The sequence below is a fragment of the Mauremys mutica genome, chromosome 2, assembly GCF_020497125.1.
Source record: "Mauremys mutica isolate MM-2020 ecotype Southern chromosome 2, ASM2049712v1, whole genome shotgun sequence".
NCBI lineage: Eukaryota > Metazoa > Chordata > Testudines > Geoemydidae > Mauremys > Mauremys mutica.
In genome coordinates, this window is record NC_059073.1 from 151,999,696 (window position 1) to 152,019,719 (window position 20,024).

Consider the following 20,024-nt stretch of genomic DNA (forward strand, 5'->3'; position numbering starts at 1 on the left):
AGACCTCATTTGGAATACTGTGTGCAGTTCTGGTCTCCCATGTTTAAGAAGGATGAATTCAAACTGGAACAGATACAGAGAAGGGCTACTAGGATGATCTGAGGAATGGAAAACCTGCCTTATGAAAGGAGACTCAAAGAGCTTGGCTTGTTTAGCCTAACCAAAAGAAGGCTGAGGGGAGATATGATTGCTCTCTATAAATATATCAGAGGAATAAATACCAGGGAGGGACAGGAATTATTTAAGCTCAGTACCAATGTGGACACAAGAACAAATGGATATAAACCGGCCAACAGGAAGTTTAGACATGAAATTAGATGAAGGTTTCTAACCATCCGAAGAGTGAAGTTCTGGAACAACCTTCCAAGGGTCATAGTGGGGGGCAAAAGACATATCTAGCTTCAAGACTAAGCACAATAAGTTTATGGAGGGGTTGGTATAATGGGATAGCCTAATTTTGGCAATTAATTGATCTTTGACAATTAGCAATAAATATGCCCAATGGCCTGTGATGGGATGTTAGATGGGATGGGATCTGAGTTACTACAGAGAATTCTTTCCTGGGTGTCTGGCTGGTGAGTCTTGCCCACATGCTCAGGGTTTAGCTGATCACCATATTTGAGGTCGGGAAGGAATTTTCCTCCAGGGCAGATTGGCAGAGGCCCTGGTTTTTTTTTTTGTTTTTTTTTGCCTTCCTCTGCAGCATGGAGCATGACTCACTTGCTGGAGGATTCTTTGTACCTTGAAGTCTTTAAACCATGATTTGAGGACTTCAATGTCTTAGACATAGGTTAGGGCAGGGATCGGCAACCCTTGATATGAGTTTCGCCAGGGTAAGCACCCTGGAGGGCCGAGCCAGTTTGTTTACCTGCTCTGTCCACAGTTTCATCTGATTGCAGCTCCCACTGGCTGCGGTTCACTGCTCCAGGCCAATGGGGGTGGCAGGAAGCAGCGGCCAGCACATCCCTTGGCCCCTCACCACTTCCCGCAGTCCCTATTGGCCTGGGAAGGCGAACCACAGCCAGAGGGAGCTGCAATCAGCCGAACCTGCGGCCGTGGCAGGTAAACAAACTGGCCCGGCCCGCCAGGGTACTTACCTTGGCGAGCTGCATGCCAAAAGTTGCCGATCCCTGGGTTAAGGGTTTGTTGCGGGAGTGAGTGGGTGAGATTCTGAGGCCTGCATTGTGCAGGAGGTCAGACTAGACAATCATAATGGTTCCTTCTGATGTTAAAGTCTATGACTCTATAATAAACAAACATACCAAAGCATTCACAATAATACAGATACAGTAGGGGTGAGAACTGACATGTATTGTAATCTTTAGAAATATTGACTTTGTTTTATATTCATACTTGACCACAGTACATGATTCTATGGGAGGTCTTCCAGGACCAGTTTTAATCACTGAAGATCAAGTACCTACTGGGAAAAATCACCCCTTCACTTAGTTGCTCCACAGGTTTACTATCTTGTAATAGCCACAAAATTCATCTAGACTTTCATCTGCAGATGCATTACTGGAAAGTGAAACCTAGTGTGAGGCCCACCTGTATTAGGATGGGTGTCTGTATCAGGGAGTCCACTTCTCCTGTCGAGATGAGTCTCATCCTTGCTGCTCAGCAGGAAAATGCCAGAGTAAGTCAAGACCCTTATGAGAAGATCGTAGTCAAGAAATAAGACCTGGCTCCTCATTGCATCTTAGCCAGATGAACTGCCACACTTCAGTATTGAACATACAGATGGATAGATGTGACCTGTTCTTGGGCTGGGTGAGGGCAAGAACATAAGGTGAGATGTAGTTCGACTGATATATGAGAACACATAGAAGATGCTTCTCCTAGAATGATGTGTATTATTATATTACAGTTATAGTTACCAAAAATCAAACTTTTAGGTGGCATTTTCAATAAAGCATTGTAACTACAGGTGACCAAAAATGTGTTCACAATTTTTTGGGTGGGGACAAAAATGGCTTCTTTACTGAAAATAATTTTGTGATTTTTTGTTTCTGTTTTGTTTTTCTTTTAAGTAACTTTTTTCCAATTTCCCGCCCCCCCCCCCGGAGTCCCCCTCTTTTTTTACTTCTCTTTTCTTCCTTTGGAAGAGGGAAATAAATAAATAACCCCTTAAATGTGTATGGGACAGGAAATGGGAAAGGAAAATTCCACTAAAACGCTGAAACACAACAAAAATATTTTTGTCATTTGAAACCTTTTTTTAGAAAATATATATCAATTTTCAACTAGTTGTGCCATTTACATTAGTATTCTGGCATATTCTAAAGCTTTAAACCTCTTAACTGATTCAGAAAATGTGAAAGGAGTCCAGTAGATGACATTTCATGTAAAATTTTTCAACTTCTTAAGTCCTTACTCCCTCTTTCTGCATGTGTTACACTTACCTCTACCTCCTTATTACATGTTGGGGACTGACTAGCACAGGGAGCTGTGGAGTACAGACTTAAAGCTGTGGAAGAAGGTAGGTCAGTCTAATACAGAAACAGCCGTGGAAATGGAGGGTAAAAGGACTGCACTCAGGAGGACTGTATAGCTGAGCAAGGTACATAGGATAAGCCAAATACTCAGGAAACTCCTTGAGCTGCAACTTTGAATTTCCTGGCTTTTGTCCAGGTCTGACTCTTAATGTAGTTTCAGCAGTTTGCAGTTGTTTCAGGTTGTCTGGTTTACAATCGCTTGACAAAATACAAATCAGACAAGGGACACTTTCTGTATGTTAGAACATCACCCTGCTTGTACATCTGCAGTCGCACACACTTTAAAGAGCCTACTGTTTCCGTGAGTGTTTGTAACAAACTCAGTTATATTCTAGCATTAAGATTATGGACTGATACAAAAGTGGATGATTTTAAGTGTCTATTTACGCATTGGAACAGATCAGCATTGTGCACTAGAGGTAGCAGATTGAAAGAGAGGAGTTTTAGGGATGTGATCTGTAATAGTGATTTCTTTAGAACCACAATATGGATCTTTATTACAAAGAGATGAGAGAGAGAGAGAGAGAGAGAGAAGCAAGCAATATGGTTTGGTGAACTGAGAACTAGGAGACCTGGGGTCTGTTCCTCACTCTGACAGTGACCTGTTTGTGAGCTTGGGAAAGTCACTTTATCTCTATGTGGCACTTTTTCTCCTGCAGCCTTTTGTCTATTTTATCTATTTTTAGATAATCAGGAAGAATGTACAATCTTTTGCTGTGTTTGTAAAATGCCTCACAATGGGATTAGAGTTGGTTGGGAAATGGGGTCTTTTTCCCCATGGAAAATGTTGATTTTTTTGGGGTGGGGTGGGGGGAAATCAAACCTGAAAATGTTGTGGCTGAAAACTGAAGTAATTTGAATCAGAAATATGCTGTGGTGCCTCACAAGAATTGCAATTTGAGTTCCTCATGTTCCCATTCTTCTCTATAGTCCAACTCCCTGATCAGACTATATTTCATGATGCACAATGGTTTTCTCTCTTGGTGAGGGTAGGTGGTGTGTCATGGCCATTGCACGGCTATGATGCATCATGAAATAAAGTCTAGCTTGGAAGCCCAGCCCATAGAGGAGAGTGGGAGAATGGGTACTTTAAACACATGTCTCAGAGAAACATTAGAGATAATTCAGTATCTATTTTGCTATGGGGAATTTTTGCTACAAAATATCAGCTATACCTTTTCCCCCCCCCTTGTTGCTACACATTTTATCCATTCCCCTCCAAAGTTATGTGCCTCAGAGCAAGAATCTTGTGTAAATCCTCATCTAGAAAGAAATCTAAATAAAGGTTGCCTGTTTTTCAATTTTCGACACCTACAACTCTATCCTAACATCACATGACCTCTGAAAATGAAGTTATTTAGGTTTCTAAATAAGATTTTAGGAATCCAACTCGAGGCACCCACATTTGGCTTTGGGACTCAGGAAGTTCACTGTTTTCTATGAAACAGAATGGTGGCTTTGTGATGGGGACACAACTCTACTGTGAAATAGGCTGAGCCACAAAATAATTTTCAAATGGGTTTTAAGGCAGTTTTCACATTATTTCTAGGTGGTTACTTTACTTAACTCACAGTGTCACTAGTCTAACTCTATCTCTACTGTACATTTCCTGGGACCAAACATATAAGGGGAGATGTGTTAGCTTTGTGGCAAACATGAAACAAACCTGTGTGTGTGTGTGTGTGTGTGTGTGTGTGTGTGTGTGTGTGTGCATGCGTGCTAGAAGTTTAAAAATGAAGGCATTAAAGTTTTTTTGTGACCAAAATAATTTCTGTAGAGAGAATTTAAAAAGCAAAAATAGTGCTTTGGTTTTCTGTAACAACTCCCATCTGAATATTTCAAAGGTTTTTTTTTATAAACATTTAGTGAACTAAGCCTCCCAACAGAATACCTTGTGAGGTAGAAAAGCACTATCCTGAAAAAGATACAGTTATTGTATCTGTTTCATCTGGAGTGTATTCCTATCTGTTTAATGTCATCCAACTCAAACAGCTCAAAGAAAATCACCTTTAGCTCTATGGTTAGAGTTGTGACTTGATGGCCAAAGTAGAGTTGAGAAGGGTCAATACCCAGTAAAATTAGATAATGCATGCACGCACACACACACACACACGCACACACACACACAAGAAAATAATTGGGAAGACTCTTGTAGGAGAGACTACCCAGACATAATTAAATCCCTATGCCCAAGCAGTCTTTATAATGGAGAAATGAAGTTTGGTAGAGCTATTGTGAATTGAAGAATATATTCCCAGCATTTGTTCCTTCTTCACAGACCAGGCTGCTGGTATTTTTGTGATGGCTGCCATTTTCACTGGCACTGGAGATTGAACCATAGAACCAAAGCAAGAGTCTCTGCAGTTTGAGCTTAAGAACCAGCTTCTGTAGGTGGCTGCTGTAGCAGGTCCACATCCTCTCTGTGGATGGAGCATAGAGGGGAAATCCATAACACACATTGTCAGTGAGTTGCATTGTTCCTCTGAACAGAGGCAGTTCATCCCAAGCATCTGAGGTGCAAGGGAATTTGAATCTTAGCTGAACCCTCCTCCCCCCCACTTGGCCAATACATTATGGATTGAACTGGGGTCCAAAAGCATTCAAGTCTTAAGCTTGAATTAAAGATTCACGACCTGGGATTCTTGTACTCTTTGGATCAGGCACAGGAGGGGGTGTGTAGCATACACAGACTGACTGGTTACATTTTCACAAAGAAGACTCAATTTACCTATTTGCATACATTTAAAAAAAATCATGCCATTATGGTATATGCTTGTACTCATATATTCCTTCAAAGCTGAAATGAAATGAAATTACTTGCTAGTTGATTTCACTATTAACTAAAACCTGCAAATGATCATTTTTGTTCTCATCCTACCTTGGAGGGTATATCTATACTGCAGCCAAACACCCATGACTGGCCCATGTCAGCTGACTTGGGCTCATGGGGCTTGTGATCAAGGGTTATTTAATTGTGATTGTAGCTATTAGGAGTCAGGCTGGAGCCTGAGCTCTGGTATCCTGCCCCATCCCAGGATACCAGAGCCCTGGCTCTAGCCCAAGCCCAAACATGTACACCACAATTAAACAGCCTCTTAGCCCAATACCCATGAGCCCAAGTCAACTGACATGGGCCGGTCATGGGTGTTTAGCTGAAGAGTAGAGATACTCAGACACATCTTCCAGGGGCCAGGAGCCTTTGGACCAGGCCCTGGGCAGCCACATTTCTCTCTCTATCCCAAGGGGACCTTTAGTGAAAAAAGGTCTCAAGAGGTTTAAACTCTGCAAAACATCACTTCTCATTTAAAGACACTGGACCACTAATATAAGACACAAATGTCACTGGCCTTCCACTTTGTCTTGTATTATTCCCAGACTCCTCCACAACATCTTCACCCTTTCTCATAGCACAAACCAAAAGAAATGTCCATGTGAGTCAAGTAGTTCTTCTGCACCTTCATATGCAGAACCCTCTTCCCCCCCCAACTCCAAGAAATTCTCACTTTTTAGTTAACTTTTGAATTATTTCAAATTTTAGGGTCCTTTACGTGTGGAAAGAAAACAAACATGAATACAGGAGAACAGTTACAGCTGGTGTGTGTGTGTGTATATGTGTGTGTGTGTGTGTGTGTGTGTGTGTGTATATATATAATGTGTGTGTGTGTATTGTGACAAAGTTCCTTCTCTGCCTTGCTGTGTCCTGTATTTTCTGGTGGATTTGCTCACCTCAGAGGTTCATGGCAGCCCTCAGTTTGGCTGCTTTTGCTAGAGGCTCAAACCTGCCATTCACTCAGCTAACCTCATCACTGGCCAGCATGGGGGCAACGAAGAACAATCTGCGCAGTCTCTGTTGTCCTACTTAGTGGGTCGGGGACTGGCCATATCCCTTTCCAAATTAGACCTTCCCCTCTGGTGTGTCTCTCAGACCAGGTCAACTCCTCCTGTGTCAGATAGGGGAATGGGGGGGACCCAGGCCCACCCTCTACACTGGGTTCCAGCCCAGGGCCTTGTGGATCACAGCTGTCTACAACATCTCCTGTATTAGCTGAGTGACAGTTACAACTCCCTGGGCTACTTCCCCCAGCACCTTCTTTATCCTCACCACAGGACCTTCCTCCTGAAGCCTGATAACACTTGTACTCCTCAGTCCTCCAGCAGCACGCCTTCTTACTCCCCACTCCTTGCATACCTCTCACTAACTGATGGGAGGTCCTTTTTTAAATGAGGTGTCCTGATTAGCCTGCCTGCCATAATTGAGTCTAGTAAGTTCTTAACTGGCTCCAGGTGTCTTAATTAGCTTGCCTGTCTTAATTTGTTCTAGCAGGTTCCTGATTGCTCTAGGGCAGCCCCTATTCTGGGGTCACTCAGGGAACAGAAAACTATTCATTCAGTGGCCAGTATATTTGCCTTCTACCAGACTCCTGCACCCAACTGGTTTGGGACTTAATCATAGACTTTAAGGTCAGAAGGGACCATCATGATCTTGTAGTCTGACCTCCTGTACATTGCAGGCCACAGAACCTCACCCACCCACTCCTATAATAGATCCCAACCTCAAATCATGGTTTAAAGATTCCAAGTTACAAAGAATCCACCAGTGCTTTAATTTGTAATGAAAGAGGTGCCAGGGCTCAAGCAATTAGGTGTCGGGGCTGAAGAAATATTTTCACTTTCATAACTGACGTGGCAAGCCCAGAGGTGCTGGGGCTGTGAACTTCCAAGCCTAGAGGTGCTGAGGCTCAGCCCTGGCACAAATTAAGCACGGGAATCCACTATTTCCACCATTTCCTAGGAGAACAGAATTATACTGTATAAGAGAATGGTACAGATTTCCAGGGGATATTGCAGGATTGGCTGTTGCAGTTCTTTACTGTGAGTATTTTTCCCCCAATTTGTGCCACACAGAAATCTTTTAACTCATTTTTGTTTCTTCTTGAGCTTCTATCAAAAGCAGACATTTGCACCTCGTTGAAGGCCATTTACAAGCCTTTGAGTATAAAACTGTCTTAAAAAAGCATTAGGTGTGAGATGAATTGTGAGGTACTATTTATAAAATTATATATTTATATAACAAATCATCCCATAATGACGAGGATGGGGAATCTTGCCAAGTAACCACTTACTGTCATATATGGAATCATTAGCAGTCAATTTGGAGGTTTGGTTTGGATGAGTTGCTAAATATTTGGGTGAATACATGAAGCTTTCCTGATCTTTTCCAAATTCATTCTGCTTGGGAGAGAAATTGGAAGAATGGCTTTCTTATGAGAATTCCTGAAAGCATTGTTGTATAAGGTTATAGCTGAATCAGGAGACTTGGATTATATTTCTGGCTCTATAAATGACTTCCTGTATGACCATGTGCAAGTCACTTAACCTTGCTGTGCTTCCATTACTTCAGCTGTAAAATGGGGAAATAATGCTCACCCGTTTTTGAAAGCCTCATGTGAGCCTGTCAGAGTCTACCCTCACTTGAAACTGGGCGGTTTCAAAGTGAGGACCCGCATGTCTTCCCCCCACCCCAAAATCCTAGGGTAGGTCTCCCCTTCGGCTGCCACCACCCGGTCAATTCCGTGGGCTGGGACACCCCTGTTTTCCCCCTTGGGAACACAGATCAATTCACAGAGGAGGAACCTCCCCCCCTCTTCCCTCTCTCCAGCTTGCTCTGAAGACAGAGATGCCTGGATTCAAACGCCTTGAATCTCTACACACAGGGAAGCAGCCCACTTCCCCCTCCCCTTCCCCTGAATTTCCCCACGGGAAGGAATTAACCAAGTCCAAAGAAAAGAAAAGAATTTATTAAGAGAACAAAAAGAAAATACAGAATCTCTATGAGCCCAAGCTGGACACTCATAGGGTATAACCTTATCAATCTCTGGAGAGAATCCCCTCTCCCCCTTTTCTCAGTAAAAGCAATATCAGCAAACAGGAATAAAGCATTTCCTTTAGCAAACACACAATTGCAAATATAGAAATCAAATCATAAGACTAATTTGCCTTTCTAATTAATACTCACTATTAATTAGTAGAAACTACTCCAGGAGAACTTGGAGACATGACTGTCCTCTGTTAGATTCAAGAACAGTTCTCACACAGACAAAGGCTTCCCTCCACAGAAATTTGAAAAAATCGTATCTCTGATTGGTCCTCTGGTCAGGTGGTCACCAGGTACTACATTTTAACCCTTTACAGGTAAAACAGACTTTAACCCTTAACTATCTGTTTATGACAGAGCCGTTATTATAATAGCTAGTATTCCATTGATTTGGAAGTCATGGTCATCTAAATTGCATAGCATTGTTTCTATTCCACAACAGGATTACTTAAACTTTATAAACATCTTCCATAGTGCCCAAAATGAATTCTGATCCCTGAGATGGGCCCAAAATACACCTTTCAGCAAACATTCCAAGAAAACCTTGCTCATATAGGGATACTTGAAAACTGCACATAGTAAAGAATGTAAAAAGGCTGAATATAAAAACTTTCTCTAATTCAGAGGCCTGTCTGTGCGCAAGTTTTTGGTTTTTTTTTAAACAATATTACCATATCTAGAGATAACCAGAAGATATACTAGAGAAAATATATATTGTAGGGAATGTTGCATTCAAAAGGGAAGATGGACTGAATAATTGAATAAATCTTTCTCATTAGTGATCTCGTACATAATTCTATTAAATCTAAGTGGACTACACAATTTAATTAACATTAGGATTATTTGAAGCCTGACTGTCTCCATCAGGGTTTCTGACATTCTGGGAAGGCACTGGTGGCCTCTTCCTGGTATCATCAATAGAGAGCTGGATTACTTCTTCCCCCCCAAAAATGCCATATTAATAAAGGGTCCCCCTTCTGGACAGTCCCAAAGCATGTTATGGAGTGTCTGCTCCAGAGTGATGTAAATGTCCTAGATACTTAGGAGCAGTGGGACAAGAGAGACATTTCTTGGTGTCACAGCTGCAAGAAAAAATAATGAAGACCCTTCATCAAAAAATACAAACTAGATGTTGGGAGGGAAAGGTCAACCAGTTTGTCCAGGGAGTTCAGATGGGATGAAAAGTTACAGCCCTTCTCACTCCCAACAAGAAGACCTCTCAAAGAACAGATGGGAACTAAGAAATATTGTCTAAGAGGGATTTATTATTGGGAGGAATGGTTCTGAGCCAGCCAAGGTTTTCTTTGAGATTTTCTTGATCGTCCTGAGAGTTTCATCTGATTAGGGATTTAAATATGAAAGGTTTTTATAGCTGCAATGAAAATCATTTACTTATACTGAATAACTGAAGGAATAAAGTTTAACAAACATTTTTGCTAAATGCTATATTTATTACTTCTGCTTAAAACTTTTATTGGCATTTAAAATGGGTGTGGTGTTTGGATACCACAAAGCACCTTAGAAATACTTAAGATAGATTGTTTTATTATTCAAAAATGGATCCTGTTCTTTGATCAGCATGTAGCTCTCCTATTAATGGTAATACTATTCTATTCAATAACTTAATTTAACCAGTTCATCTTACAATGATTAATAAAGCATCAAAAGAGACAAAAGAATAAAGTTCACTAAATTATCACATCTATTAAAAACAAAAGTGAAAGTACAGGATGATTATACATTATAGTTCAGTAATGACAGGCTATATCCAGTGACTCTTCAAAGTGCTATTAAACCTTAACTGTTGTAAGCAGAGGTGTTATGGGAGAGAATCACTCACTACTTTCAGGAAAGAGAGGAGTTCAGCAATATTTTTGTTACAGTTCATCTGCATAACCCACAAAGCTTAATGCCATCTAACAGGTATAACTCCCCTCCTCCAAGACATAACACAATGATGAACAGCATAAAGGACAAATCAGCATGTCCAGTGAAATAGTTATATCTTTGACATTGTTATGAGTCCAGTAAGTTCAAACACAAAGTTTACCTTATTTAGAAAAAGAAACTCTCCCTATAAATCTTAACCTCATCTGTGCTGGTTCTGGTTCTGGTATAGCTTCTATGCTGTCATGGAATGTGGTGCTGTTATTCTAAGATGCCCTGGTTCCATAGAAATATTGGTGCCTCAAAGTTACATTCCTGATAGATGACAGTATATGCTGCTCATTTTGCTCAATGTACCTGGAAAATCTTGCAGCATGCAAGCAGTTAACATGACAGATAATTCAATTTCAGTAATTCTGCCTCAGAAGTCTAAATTCAACAGTTACACCTACAGATCACATGGCTGTAAATGCTGCCAACTATGAATGCATTTTTGTGCCCACCAGATTAGAAGGTCACATTGCTTTTAAAATGACTTCTAAACTCAATCTTTTCATCTGTATTTCCAAGAATAAGGAAGGACTGCCACGTGGTTAAAATATTGGACTGGAATTCAGCACACATGAGTGCTAATCCCAGCTCTGTGATAATCATACTGGCCCAGACAGACTTAAATCATATATCATCTGTGTCAGTTTCTCTTTCTGTAAAATGAATCTCCTGATATTCATGTTCCTGATAGGTGTGGTGTGATGTTTTTATTCACGAATGTTTTCTTATAAAGTGCTATGAGATCTTCAGATAAACAGTTATTAATGAAAATATATGGGTGCATGGATGTACAGACAGATAGTACTATATACATTGGATAGAAATGCTTTTATGGCCATTGAATTTTACCATATTATAGTTGTAACCCTTCTGCCAGCTGGAGTCGACAGCAACCAGGACTGGCTTCAATCTCTAGGGGTTTCTTTACAACAGTACAATGCAGAACCTGCTTGAGCCCCAACCCAGTAACCTGGGAAAATTACACACCACCTCTGAGTGCCTCTAGGAGGCAATACTTCCCCTCTCACAAGCACTGAATCTGAGTGTAGAAAAGAAACTTTTAATGAAAGGAGGGAAATCACCTGGCATTAATTAGGGAAAACGCAGTAAGCAGGATTCATAAACACAAAACCGTGAGCAAAACATCCACCCCAGAATATGTTAGCCAGTGTCTTTTGCCTCAGCTTCATGAATTCTACAACCAGAAGCTCCTTTAAGGTGCCCCTCTCTGCTCCCTCACCATACCCCACTCACAGTGGTTGTCCTTGGTCAGTGAACACCCAGAGTTCAAAGGTGCATCTGTGTGAGTTCACCTCCCACTGGGGTGATGGGGCAGAAGGAACCTTGCTTGTTCTGGCATCACTGCCCTGCCAGGCAGCCACTGCTCCGCTGGCCATCCCACTAGCCACTTGCTGCTCCACTGGCCTCCACACCAGCTGTTCTTCTGCACACTGTTACCTTCTGCTGCCACCTGCTTCTCTACCGTGACCTCTATGGGTCAGCCTCTTCGGGTTCCATCCAGCTCTTAGTGATATTCAGCTCTCAGTGACTGTCAGCAATTAGTGGGGGAACTTCATTGCTGGAGTAGGCTGGGCAGAAACACTGTCCCAATTGGTGATTTCAGCTCTAGTTGTCACTTAACAAAAGACTCCTGATGGAGCCTTAATTAGCTCTGTCTTTGAACAGCAGGGAGGGGCAGGTTAAACCATGCCTCTTAGGCAGAGTCCATCCTCCAGGCAGGGACATCTCCTCTTACCGTTTACAAGGGTCTGGCATCCGAGCCCTTTGCTTAAAGAGTTCATTTCAGTTGAGGGTAACCTGCTCAAAAAGGGCAAGCTAAGCAGAATTCTGCTGCCTGTTACATACAATAAGGACAACAACATTTCATTAGCGCTGCATTCAATACTAAACTGATTTGTAACTCAGTACCAACGAAAGTTGATCATTTTGGCAACACAGCTCTGTCTGCTGGATACCTAGGCAGAGTGGGTGTGTTCATGTAAATAGTATCAGAGGGGTAGCCGTGTTAGTCTGGTTCTGTAGAAGCAGCAAAGAATCCTGTGGCACCTTATAGACTAACAGACGTTTTGCAGCATGAGCTTTCGTGGGTGAATACCCACTTCTTCGGATGCAAGCAGTGGAAATTTCCAGGGGCAGGTGTATATATAAGCAAGCAAGAAGCAAGCTAGAGATAACGAGGTTAGATCAATCAGGGAGGATGAGGCCCTGTTCCAGCAGCTGAGGTGTGAAAACCAAGGGAGGAGAAACTGGTTCTGTAATTGGCAAGCCATTCACAGTCTTTATTTAGTCCTGAGCTGATGGTGTTAAATTTGCAGATGAACTGGAGCTCAGCAGTTTCTCTTTGAAGTCTGGTCCTAAAGTTTTTTTGCTGTAGGATGGCCACCTTAAAACCTGCTATTGTGTGGCCAGGGAGGTTGAAGTGTTCTCCTACAGGTTTTTGTATATTGCCATTGCTAATGTCTGATTTGTGTCCATTTATCCTTTTCCTTAGAGACTGTCCAGTATGGCCGATGTACATAGCAGAGGGGCATTGCTGGCATATGATGGCATATATTACATTGGTGGACGTGCAGGTGAATGAACCGGTGATGGTGTGGCTGATCTGGTTAGGTCCTGTGATGGTGTTGCTGGTGTAGATATGCCATCGATGCCAACTCTGCCCTCAAACTACAAAATGGCTGAAAAATTACCACAGCCTGTCATTCTTTGTGGGTGCGAAAAGTTGTGAGATTAGGGTCACTGGACAATTTTTCAGTTGTTTTATGGGTTGTATATAAAAAAAAAGTGAGTGTGTGGAAGAGGCTTCTCCATCACCTTTGACTCTACATTGATCTGAAGAACACTGGGTCCAGGGGTTGGAAAATGCTGCTTCATGAGATTGTGAAGCTGGCTCCTCAGGTGAATGCTGGGTAAGTGTGTAAAGAATGAGTGAGGAGTTTCTCTTGAATTGAGGGGTGGGTGAAAGTAGCAGCAGAAGGACAAGTGGGAAAGCAGTTGCCTAGTGACTCAGGGATTTTGCAGTTCTCAGCCACTCTGTGTAACTCATTGGGATTCTTCTTGTGACCACTTTAGGTTGTGCCTCTAGCTGAGAAGCATTTTTACAGTAGATAGAATAGTGCAATGTGTATAGAGTGGAAGCATGCAGAAACCACAGTGTTTATACAGGGACTGTCATGGAAGTCACTGAGTTTTTAGGACAAATGCAATTCTCATGCCAGATTCTCTGAAAGATTGATAGGTTTCTTCAGGTGACCAATTGTCCACAAACAAACTTGGTTGATGTATTATTTTACTTTGAAATTATGCAAAATTTGCTATTTTTATGGGAAAAGTTAGTTCAATTTGCAGCGCTGAGTGGCTATTGTGTCTCCCTGTGTGTTTGTACAGCATGTAATATAATGGAAGTCCCAGGCCGAGTAAATCTGCCAATAAGCGCAGTACCCACCAAGGTAGAGGAGGAACTTTGTCACACTATTTTATGCTTCCTTCCTTCTATCTTTCTTCCATGCTGTGGTGTGTGTGGACTCAGATTTTGCACATTTCACAGGTATATATCATTTGAATGTTAAATATCAGTTGCTAGATTCTGATCTCAGTTATGCTGGTGTAAATCTGGAGTAACCACACTATAAGCAATGGAGATAATTTGCATTTATATCTGTGTAACTGAGGTGAGGATTTTTTTTTCTTTTTTTTGTAAGGCTTGCTCGTCTTCAAAATACAGTGGGCAAATAGCTGTATACCCTACAAGCTTGTGCAGGAAAGTTTTCCAGTCTCTGACAATCAGTTCTAAATAATGGAGTATCAAGTCTGCTACTGCTTATAAAGAGAGTAAAGAGTGTTATAAAGAAATAAACACGTTCTTTACTTTTAAGGGACAAGCATTTAGTAGGATAATAAGTGCAAAGGTCTCAGAGAAAACCATGTATGGGAGGAAGCAATGACAAACACAACTAAAGCTTTTGACAGGACATTATGAAAGTGAAGTGAGTGAGGACAGAGACACTTCTTTTTATGATGTCCCATCCTCCATACTATTTATTTTTCCCCATCCTCCAACTGCTTGTGTAAAGATCAAAGGTGCATTCCCCGAGAGAATTCTATTTCAAACAATGTTACAACCCACCCAGTCTCCCAAAGTGACACACATACAGACCTTCTTTCCCCCCTCCTAAGAAATATTTAATGATGGAAGGGATGTGTTTGGCTCTTCTGAGTGATTTCTGCTCAGCCAAGCTAATTCCATTACCCATTAGTCATGTTTACAGCAAGCTAACAGCTAATAACTCATGTGGAACTCCGTAACCATTTTTAATCTTGCTCTTCATCCAAGTCAATGCTCAAGGAGCCTTGCTTTCTCTGATTATTAAAGATGCTGTGCAAGTATCCTGTCAGCTTTCAGTTCATGGAATCTGAATGAGCATGAGGTCAGGCTTTTCAAACTGGCTGTGTGGATTGGCATATGATAATTGCAGGTACCTCTCCTCAAAAAGAGTAGAACTGATTATCTAAGACAGGGCCTCTGCAGATATTAACACCGCATTCAGTCTTTCACAACCCACAAAATGACTGAATTTTCACTTCCAAAAAGGATGTGGGTAAAAAATGTTGAATGATGAAAATTCTCCTGTCAGTTCTGTGGAACTGTGTGAATCTTTTTGGTAGGAAAATGATCTTACAAATGATTTCTGAATCCCTACAGACAGACAGAGCCAAAGAACCAAGTCAGACTGAAGTAAAGGATGGCTGATTATTTTGAAAAGATCACCTCCTAATACACTTCTGACTGATTTACTTACATCACTCAAAATGACTTTCAATAATAGAAAGCAGTAATTATTTTGTCATCCTAAAATGGTGAAAATTGTATGCATTGTTATTACATATAGGACTGTTTAAAAACATCTGTATGTACAACATACTTCACAGTACTCATATAGAAAAAAATTGAGCCTCCCCCCCAAGAAAAACAAAACAAGCCCTAAGAACCCAAACTTCTGTTCTGCAAAGGCTCAAAAATTTGGAGCATTAGCCTGTATTATTTTTTCCAGACTATGGGAATTTTGAGTACACAATAACTGCAGGATAAATACCTTGATGAAGAATCTATGGCATGATCTTGACCGTGCCAACCACTTAAACTTTTAGTTTTGTGATTTTTTTGCCAAAAGTCCATGATCTTACCATACAAGCCTAACTGTCATAAACAAAGACTAAATACCAAATCTCAGAATCACATTGATGATCTGTGTTATGCAGGAGATCAGGATCAGAATGGTCTCTTCTTCACTTAAAACTGATTAATCTAAAAAAACCCTTATTTAATAGGTACCCTATTTATAGAAAAATGAAATAGAAATTTAGACAGACTAGTAAGGGGGAAAAATCCCTGGTGGATTAGTCTCTCAAGTGACGTGGTTGAGAGAGGTAAATCGTCACAGGACAATGTACTAGGTACTATACTTTAGGTAACAGCCCTGAACTGATAGTGGGTGAATATAATTATCATCAAGATCTTTTCTGTCACTAAATTCTATTTGTCATGTAGCTAAAATGTATATAAAGAAAATTCGCCTCCTCCTTGCTTTTTGTTGGAGAGGAAAGGCAAAAGTATTCTGTTTTTCAGAAAAATGTATATTCATGTAGATTTTTGTGAAGGCTGGTGAAAAATGCTTGTGGATGAGACTCTGATAGCTATTCCCATGTAAATCTAGAAATACTTTTTTTTTTTAAACAGGATTCTAAGTAAGTACTTTGGATATATAGAGCAGGCACTTTATTCATTACACTTCAAAGTTGTTGGTTAGCAGCTATAGGAATGTGCAGGTATTGTTTTAGGTTCAAAACTATTGTGAATGAATAGAGAATTAATTTTTTTTGGGGGGGGGAAGAAGAAATAAAAGTGTTAGGGCTAGGTTCTGATCTCACTTAGAGCCATGTCAAATTCAGACTAAGTACATGGACTTCAGTGGAGTTACTCTAGTTTAACGTGAATCTAACTATCATCAGACTCTGACTCTATAATTCTTCTGTTCATTTTTAAAATTTAATTTAATTGAAATATAATGGATAAAAGATCTGCTATTTTTTCAAAAGGACCGAGGTTAAATACTGTTTAAATTGTAATCTTATAAAACATTATTCCTATCTTTCAGTGTCCAAAGGCATGCTACATTTTTAGCACATTTTTTTAATCTTCCTTTTGCCTGACTTGATAGAGAAGCTTCCTATGGATCAGGAGTGCCAGATATTGATGGGATGCACTGAAGTCAATGGAAGAAATTTCATTTACTTCCATGGGGTTTGGCTCACACTTAAAGTCTGTTCTGTTACTTCAAGTAATACTGAGTGGTAAGAAGAGAAGTGTGCATGTGTAGGGAGACAATGTGGGAAAGCAGAAGCTGAGCTGATGGACTCTTTAAGATGGCTACTGGCCTCCATGTTATTAGCAGGTGCAACTTGCCAAGAGCGAAGCTGCAGTTGTGATTGTCAGCATGCAACTGGAGAAAGCTTTGTGCTTATCAGCTCCGAGGAAGGTGGGTGTTTCATGCACTGCATTCTGGGTAATAATATGAAAGGAGTCCATGTTTGTAAAATTAAATTGGCCGTTTATTAAGACAACTATTTACAGAGATGCTGCATCTGCAGCTAGTTATATGACATAGACTGAATTCCTGGTGCCTCCTGTAATCTGTGCTCTCCCCCACCCAGTTTCTTTTTAACAATTTTGTTATCTCTTTGGTGAATGTATTTGTTGGCTTATGAGGGTCAGATGTTACTAGTACATTGCCCACCTTTAGGACATTGCTTTAACACCATCCCATTGCAGCCTCTTAGGACTCATGTCCTTTAAGTGTCCTGGTCTTCAAATGAGTCTGCCATTTTTTGTTTGTGTTGGTGGGAGATCAGTTTCTACATTGTTGATCCCTTCAGTCAGTAGGTTGGTATTCTGATTGTCCTCTGTGGTTCTCATGTACCTTGTTTCTTCTGACTCTCCTACATTGGACCAGCTGATGGCTGAGTCTCTTTCTATGTCATCCATGTCCTGGCTATGTCCCCTCTGCCCAGATGCATCAGCTATCTGCCACTACTCTACACTTATCTTCAGTTTCATCTCCACTGCTGTCCTGACCCTGAGTCTGTAGCTACTTCAATTGACTTGGTTCCCACTACAGCTTGGCATGTCACCTTTTGATGTTTCTTTGTGTGCCTATCTGATGGTTGGACTCAGCCCTATTCACTTGTGCATAGTGTCTTCTGGTCTGTGGCTCCTTTGTTGTAGTGGGCTGCCTGTTTAGCTTGGCATTCTCTTAACTGCTTCTGCATCACAAAAAGTGTCTTCTTTCGATAGGAAGATTTAGAAAGCCAGAATATTTTAGCCAAAAATGGAAATGTGTGTCTCATGGAGTTGGTGAGGGGAAGCAGTGCATCATGATAGTGTGGCTGTGGTACATAGCGGGAGATGTAGTCCAGAAGGGATCCCAGCACATAGAGGAGAATGAGGTCACTAGAAGTACCTCATGGGATTTGTAGTTAACTTCTTGTGTCCCCATTCTCCGCTGTGTGTTGGGATCACTTCTGGACTACATCTCCCACTATGTACCATAGCCACCATATCCGTCATGTGCTGCTTCTCCTCACCAAAAGAGAGGAGATGTTGTCCAAGTGGGGAGCCCAGCCCATTGAGGAGAATTACAACTCCATGAGGCACACATTCCCATTTTTGGCTGAATTATTCTGATCTTTTCCCAGAATATTTCATATTTTTAGATTTTTCAGCAACTAATCCAAATATTTTGTGGAAAAAATTTAGCAAAAACTAAAGGCATCCTCTGCCCCAATCAAAAGTTTATTCAGGATGAAAATCATTTTCAGACCAATTCTACCTTTTGAACTTTGAGCAGCTCTCATAGAGCTAATCAGAAAACAGATTTTCCATCCGATGAAAAATTTTGAGACTATGAGGAAAAAGAATCAGGCCCAAATTATGACAAGAAGGCAAAATTTCTATTTTTTTAACAAAATTAACTACCAAAAAACTTTATTTTTACTTCAGCTGAAACATTGTTTCAATGTTGACCACTTTTAGTTTTATATATAATAGAAAACATGAAAAGTTGTTTTGAGTAAAAAAAAAAGAAACATTCTGTTCCAAAAATATTGAAAAATTTCTTCTAATTTTGCAGAGTGAAGCTTTGTCAAAATGAAACCTATTTTTTTCAGGAAATCATATAATTTGAAACAGCATTTTCTGACACAACCATTTCAGCAGTGTTTTCCAACTACTTCTGATAATCAGCATACCTCCCCAATATAACAAATCACATAAATGTTCCAAATAGAAAAAGAAGTTTTCACTTCTTAGAGTCCTTTACTTCACTTTTTCCTACTAGAAAACATGTTGCTCAATAGGGGATTACTCAGATTTCTGAGGGAATATGTCCCTGTCTCATTTCTCCAGTATCTCATTCCACACCACCTTTCCAGAAATAAAACGGGGAGCTGCCTTGTTTTTAGGAAATTCCAATGAGAACATTGTGAGAAAACAATTTTTGTGCTATCTCAGAAATATGAGACATAATACATTCTTCCTTTTGTAGGATTTCCAGTACAGAGAGCTGAGGAAAAGTTCTAATACCAGTAATTACAAATGGAAACTTGAAAAATGAAATGTTTACCTATAAATGTAGTTAAAAAGCATGCATATCTCAGGAATTTTGATTCAGTGAATGACCTTGATTTTGATGACATGTATTTCTAGAGATATTTTCTCTGCTGTATTTCTGCATGGATTTTTCTGTGAAGAAGAATGGGAACTAAAGAATAACAAGAAAAGGATTACATAATGTAAAGGATTTGAAAGGTGGTACAAGAAATATTTTTACAAGAGTATCCAATTAATATCCCAACAGTCTACTGGAAAATAAAGGGAAACAAAAACAAAACAAAGGCCCATTGTATATTGTTCTGAGCAGTAAATCTATTCAATCATCTGAGTTCTTCTGTGATGTAAAGAAACACGAATGAAAAAAATTCTAGGGAGAATTGAATCTTTGAACTGACTCAGTAAGACGAAGAAAAAGCCTCATGTATGTGGAGGAGGTGGAAAATGTGTGTCCTGGAAGGGAAGACTGTTGCATTATGCTATTACATACAGTGCTTTTATGTATTGTGTAGTGACAGGTTGTTAAAGCATCACAATATGCAATCGAGGAAAGGTGGTAAGTAGCTTGTGACTTTCTAACTATAGGGAGCTGTTCAGATTCCCCAGAGATGGCTTACAGATTTACTTTTTGCAAATCTCATTTGATCATATTTCATGAGAAACCTTGCAGTCATTTTTATTAACTTTCATTGTGTCACCTGTGATGTTGTTATAGTCTACTTCACATAAGATAGTACCACAAAAACCTAGGTGAAAACAGGCGAATGAAAAAGATTTCTTATGCCATTATTTTTTATTTCAGTACCATACAAATATAATCCAAAATGCAAATTCATGGAATTGAGAATTTTGGACTGTTAGCTCTTTATAGTGTACATCTAATATCTGCTCTTGCTAGCTCTAACTTCAACTTCCATTTTACCATTTTTTATTTCCTTTTCTAACTGTTAGCAGGCAAATAATTTCTGGTCAAGAACAGGAGCTCATCCACTCATCTAACCTTGGACATCAATCCCACTAACAGACTAAT

At 40.3% G+C, this 20,024-nt stretch overlaps 1 protein-coding gene across 3 annotated transcripts in view; it reads left to right on the plus strand.

Moving 5' to 3' along the window:
* The window catches only part of CDH12 (cadherin 12), a 914,698-nt gene that overhangs the window by 636,395 nt on the left and 258,279 nt on the right, over positions 1–20,024 (plus strand). The gene's annotated exons all lie outside the window — the stretch shown is intronic.